This window comes from Condylura cristata, unplaced genomic scaffold (genome assembly GCF_000260355.1).
Source record: "Condylura cristata isolate star-nosed mole 26May11 unplaced genomic scaffold, ConCri1.0 scaffold00002, whole genome shotgun sequence".
Classification (NCBI taxonomy): domain Eukaryota; kingdom Metazoa; phylum Chordata; class Mammalia; order Eulipotyphla; family Talpidae; genus Condylura; species Condylura cristata.
In genome coordinates, this window is record NW_004567103.1 from 8,720,426 (window position 1) to 8,726,951 (window position 6,526).

General features: G+C 45.2%; 1 long non-coding RNA gene across 1 annotated transcript in view; it reads left to right on the forward strand.

Annotated features, from left to right (window-relative positions):
* Positions 1-1,240: 1,240 nt before the first annotated feature.
* Positions 1,241-6,526, forward strand: part of LOC105853728 — a 42,567-nt gene continuing 37,281 nt past the window's right edge. Inside the window, exon 1 of the long non-coding RNA XR_001145513.1 lies at positions 1,241-1,322. This is a non-coding gene — a long non-coding RNA (uncharacterized LOC105853728). The remainder of the gene's footprint in view (positions 1,323-6,526) is intronic.

The following is a 6,526-nucleotide window of genomic DNA, read 5'->3' on the forward strand; positions in this document are numbered from 1 at the left end:
CAACATCACTGATATTCTGCTACTATTCGCTGATATTCTACCAGCGATGGGAAGTGCACCATGGGGATACGGTGTGCTTAGCGTATCACTCCCCTGAAAGTGTTGCTCTTTCTGTTGCTAGTGAAGTTCTCATAGCAATCTACTTGTTATTATTCCTATTTCCGGGATGAGGAAACTAGGGCAAAGTGAAAAGTCACTTATATTTCCGAACCAAACCTTGAACCCTCAAGACTGGCCCCTTGTTCAGGCCTTTACCACCTAAAGGTCCTATTCATGGAAATCTCCTGGGGCTAGGAACTCATCTGAGAGCCACACCAAAGAGTAAATGAGGCATTCAAGTTCTTCCCAAGAGGCATGGATGTGAGATGGGAGGCCTGGGATATTTGGGGTTCACAGTCTGGCTAACTTTTAACTTCCATTCTGAGTTCTTAAAACCATATTTTATTTGGAAATGTGGGTATGTTGGGGGAGGAGGATGTCAGGAATGAAGTCCACAAAACAGGTTTGATGGACCCCACCCCACCCCAGACCAAAGAGATGGAAGTGCAACAGGGGGGTCCCCAGGAGAAGGGGAGGTTCCAGATTCCCAGCCCCACCCACAGGAGGGTGGAGCTGAGCAGGAAGGAGAAGAAAGCTAGAGAGAGGAGAGTGGGGAAGAAGGAAGCCGAAGAGAGAGCCAGAAGGAGACCTGAGGGAGGCACAGGGAGCAGACATGTGAAGAAGCAGCTCTTGTTTCTCGGCCCTGGACTGGGTGAAACAGACGTGGGTGAGAGACCCGTGGGGAGGTTCACTATGGTCGCGTTTATCTTGATTTTTATTGTGCTCTTTTCCTCCCAGACTCGCCTGGTCGTCTCTGAAGTTTTTCTCTGGGCCCCTCCAGAAGGTGATTTTAGACCTGTGGTGGGCTTTCAGGACTTGCTTTGGGCTAATCCCTTTTGGGTGGACTTTTATCTTTGAGGAGATGGGTAACTTATGGGGTCTGATTTAGAAATAGATTCTTTGTCTTTTATGTTTTGCTCAGTGATTGTATTAAAGTTCCTTTCCATTAAAGGTTTATATGTTTTGTCTTGATGCGGAGGATGGCAAAACCTATTTAGAACGGGCAGGTTTGGGGTTCGGGGTTCGGGGTGTCCTTCTCACTGCCCTGTAACAGAAGGACTACAAATCCCATAATGTCATCACCACTGAAGGGAGGATGCTGGGAACTGAGGGTGGAGTCAAGCAGCCAGGCTTAGTATAACCAGATACAGGTGGGCCTGAGCGAGTGGCTGGTTTTCCCCCATCTCTCTGCATGCTGTTGGAGGTCCAGCTCAGCGGAAATGGTAGGACGCGTTCACCAATCTTTCTTTCTCGCCGGGTTATTCTTCTCTTCATTTCCCCTTTTATATTAGCTTTTTTCTCCTGTGCACCTGCAATTGAGTCTCATTATAAGCCCCTGTAAGTGTATGAGGACTCAATCAGGCCACCCTGGTTCACACTGGGGTTGCCCTGGAAGAGTTATCGATTTTTTTTTTATTGAAGTAACATTGCATTTTACATTATGTATATTTTATGTCCATTGTAGTAGGTACACATGTTCATTTTCCATGATGCATATTAAAAACGCATTTTAATATTTAAAATAAAAAAATGAACTTAAACTTCACTGCCTTATAGAGAAAATACAATTCTTGGACACTTACTGGGACTTATTTTGTGACTGAATGCATGATCATTTTATTCTCTAATTGTTTAAACAGGGTTCCCTGTGTGTTCATTAGGTCAAGTTGTCAATTGTGCTAGTTAATTGGTTGTTATGGACAACAATATACATATGAATACCAGGAATTCGGGAGACACTTTAAGCAGCTGCTTTTGTTTGTTAGCCAGAGGAACTTGGAATCCACTTCCTCCTCTCATGCATAAAGATGAAATATTTTGATATTCTCATGGGCAGTGTGAATTTACTCCAACATATGAAAGCCTGAGTCTGGGGATGTATCTTACAAGAGAATTCTATTTGTTGTATCTAAAGTCTGCAGGGATGACTGACATATTTGGCTGGGGGGTTTTTCAGACCAAGCAAAAAATATAAGTATAAAAATATCTTAACACCACACCCTCAGGAGGGCAACTTGATGAGCTCTCGAAGATGCTGGTCTTCTCCAACTGGCACCTATGCCAGCACTATGCCCTGTGTTGGCAGGCTGGTGGCTTTTCTTAAGTCCTTGATGCATTCTGGTAATGTTTAGAAGCCTCTGTTCTAGATGCCCATCTTCAAGGTGCTCTCATTTGGCTTGTTTTGAATGTACCACCTAGGCAGACTTAGAAGTTGGTTCGCTGCTTTCAAAGCCTCTTCCTACCTCACCGCACCACACCCCACCCACCCCCTCCCCCCACTCAGAAAACCAGGTTGCAAGTAGTAAATGCAATTATCACCTTCTGTTTTCAGTCCATAGTTGGTCCTGATGGCCAGTGAGGTCCACAGTGCTGATCCCCTAGGCTGAACAGCACCTAGCTCATCGGTTGTTCCACAATTAGATGACTTTAGACTTGATTGTTGGGTCTCTGGGTGGCAGAACGCAATGAGAAGACATCAGAAGCAACACTTTCGTTCCGGACTGTGCTGACCTAGAGAGGGCGAGCAAGTTGAGCCACTGGAGGTCTCTTCTCTATGGCAAATGGGTGGGCGGCTGGATACTGTCTATATTATTTTTGTAATGACCCCGACTGACTGCGATCTTATCGGTATTGACATTGTAAGAGCCTAAGTGATGAAGCAGTGAGGCAGTTCCATAGAACCATTGAAGTTACTGTAACAGGGCGGTGCTCAGGAAAAGGGGAGGTGTCCCTCTGCTTGTCCTGTAACATGATCAACCACGTGTTTAGGAAGATTGTTTCTTGGCATGCTCATTTATCGATGGCTCCCCTTTCAGGCTTTCTTGCTTCTTTGACATGAGGGCTCTTCAGAGCACTGTTAGGCTCATCTTGCCACCGATTGCCGTCCAATGAGAAAACCACGGATGTGATTGTGGTCCTGAAGTTGTCCCTTCCCCTGATGACCTGGTCTGAGGTGCACAGCTGGAACCCAGGGAGGATAACTGCTTCTTGAAACCTTGACATCCTCCCCCCAACCCGGCCGCCTCGGTCTATCTCATTACTGTTGCGGGGTTCTGTGTGCCTAGTGGCTATGCATTGTAGCGACTTCATGTCATGCCATTTCAATTAATGGAACAGCTGACATTCTTTCTTTGGCAACTTGGGATCAATTTTAAATCAAACAGCCCATCTGGGCAGTTGAGTGTGACAGAGACCCTGGGGATGAGGTCTCTCATGGTTGTTTTATAAACACTCAGTGAATAAATAATGGTGTGGAATATTTAATTGGGGAGCTGCTAGCTGAAGCTTTGCTAACAAGTAAAAATGTGTAGTGTTTCTTCTGGGGAGATTAGGGTGAGGCTGGGTGTGGGCGGGGGGAGGGTGGTGGTGAATGAATTCACCAGAGAATGAATTCACTAGTGGAGAACTAGGCAGGTGGATTTATTGAAGTTCACTGCTAAAAGAAGCAGGGACCAGATAGGAGAGGTCTGTGTGTGAAGGCGGGTTTCAGGCTCTCTTTTGTACTGTTTTATTTTTTTTCTTGGGCTTTCTAACTTGGGGCACCAGTTTGCAGCAGTTATTTGCTAGGACTGTTGTGGGGAAGAGAATGTCCTGAATGAACCTCACACACAGGTTTTATGGACTCCATCCCCTCCCAACACCAAAGAGGACAATTTGTAGTCCAAGACACCAAGGACTACAAATCCCATAACTGCCATCACCACTGAAGGGAGGATGCTGGGAATTGAGGGTGGAGTTAAGCAACCAGGCTTGGTATTACCAGACATGTGGGCCTTGGGGGTCCTTGGGCTTTTTGCTGGCTCTCAGCATGCTAGTGGGAGTTCCAGCTCAGCAGAACTGGTAGGGAGCATTCACCAATTTATCTCTTTCTCCATGAGTCATTCCTTTCTTCATTTTACCCTTTTTGTAAATAAGCCCTTATTAACCTTTTTGTGTGTGACTGCAGTTGAGTTTCATTATAAGTCTCTTTAAGCGTGTAGGTGACCCAACCTTGTTCACACTGGGGTTGCCACTACAGTTTGGTGCCCAAGTGGTTGACCATGTGACACCTGCGGTTGACCAGCCGAAAGTAGCTTTCTTTGTATTGGCCACTTAAGCACAATTTGAAATATCGCTGGTTGTAAATTATCATGGTGTGTGTGGTTATTTCTAAAGTCTCTATTTTCAGAATTCGATCTGTTTATTTACTTCTGAATCAAACCTGTGGTTTAAAATCTCCCTAGAGTTTACTCTGGGATCTATTAAATCAAATCTCTACATGCTTTTATTGTTCCTTATCAAAAATTCCTAGCCCATTATTAGTACATTTTTCCTTTAGAAGAATTTGAGAAACTACTTACCAAGTTCCACATCTTACTTGTCATGTATCCTCTTAGAACATCTTTATACTCTGCATGTAAGTACTTTATGTTTCTCTGGGATATTTTCTAGACATTTCAGTTTCTATTACTATAATGGTTATGATTTTCTTCCACTTCATTTCTGGATCATTGCTAGGGTACCGTTAACAAGGTTAAAGGCTAAGCCCCTACTGCTACTGCTTGCCCAGTAGGCAAGTTTGGGAAGCTGGAATTGATAATAAAGTTGCCATGGGAATGGGGCCAGAAGACCAGAAAAACCAGCTCAGCTCAGGGCATTCAGAAATAGAGACTGGGGTACATTCTGTGTCAAAGGTCAACACCACACTGTCAAGGAAACAGGGGGGTAGACCAAGCTGTTAGGGCAGGCTGCTGTCAAGGCAAAACCTGGCCTTTTTATGGATTGAATAATTTGAGTCAATTACTGGGATAAGAAAACAAAGACAAAAATGTTAGAAGGAAGTGAATGTTTCCTTAGGTTACCTTGGATGTGGGGGGAGATGAGTCTGCAGAATGGGATTAGTTTTATGGCCTGTGTTTTCAAGATCAAAATCAGGCTTCCAACCCCCACTGCTGGTTCCCATCAAGACATCCACTGACCAGTTTCTGGGACACAAAGTTACATCAGTCGAAGTCCCCCCCCCCCCCCCCCCCCCCCAGGTGCTCCTGGTCGTGCCTCCTGATGGTTACCTCACGGACTTTGCGCTGCAGAGCCAGATGGCAGCTTCAGCAGCTGTTTCAGCCTAGCAGACCGGCACTAAGGCCAAAGACATCCCAGCAAATCCCAAACTGGCCCCCCTCGTTGGAAAGCTCATGAACATAGAGTATAGAAGAGCACCTCAAATCCTTCTGGCAGGCCCCTCCCAGCTCCCTTGCAGGATATTTCAATAACCGCCTTTTCTGTTCCCCACTCTGTCTCTAGTGAATTCTTTCAGCCACTTGCCTCCAGCCTCATCTGGATAGTAAACCACCACAACTCACTAACATAGTGAAGAGTAATGAACTCTGTCCTCTTTTAAAACTTTCTTCTTAGTTGTTGGAGTTTTTTTGGTTTTTTCCATTTACTTTTTCACTAGTATGCATAAAGAAGAGAGGAGAGAATATTTTTCCCAACAAATCATCTAATCTAAAGTTATCTATCCCTGTGGGTAAAAGCCCAACCAAAGAAAGGTTGTTGTCTTGAAGCTGGGCTGCTGAGACTCAAAATCTGGGAGCCATAAGGGTTGGGGGGAAAGGGGCCAAACAACTCTGGGATGAAAGAAGCAAAATCAAAGTACAGATCAAGATAGCGGCTACCACTATCAGTCTCTCCACTCTCTGTTACCCACGTGTCTTGTTCAGGTGTCTCGACATGTCTCTCTTCCATGAGTCCCCATCCATGTCTTCTCCCCACAGTACCAGTGCAAGTTGGACCGCAGTGGCTAGTGCACATCTTCCCAAGGTGACATACCCTCACCTGGCCTCCCCCAGGTGACATACCTCACCTGGCCTGCTCCAGGTGACATACCCTCACCTGGCCGAGCAACTCCACCTTTGTTCCCATCAGCTGCCCAAGGCAACTGCATGTAAATGTGCCAGGCATGGGCCCTCCCCTTAACGGAGGAGAATCTGTATCATGCTCTAATCATCCCAGAAGAAAACCCAAATCCCCAAATTGAAGAGTGAGGGCAACTGATGACCCCCTTCTTCAAAAAGAAGCCAACAGGAGACTGAGTAAACCAAAACCAAATTCACAACAATGTAAATGATCAATGCATTTAGGTATGCAAATGTTCTTTATGCCATTAATGCAACTTTTCTGTACAGTTGAAAGGACACCACAATAAAAAATTACCAAAACAAGCAAGTACAAATCACTCAAGTAGGAAAAACAAGAGCATATTAATCATGTTGGAAGAATAACACTCCTGCATCACCTTAACTCATCTTCTTGATTTGTAACCAGTAGTTACTTGTAAATGAAAGTCCCAGGCTTCAGCGGTACAGGTGAAGGTGGTCAGATGTAACCACTCAGGAGGATACCAGGAGACCACAAAGCTTTCTTGAGATAACAGTCTCCTATTGGACCT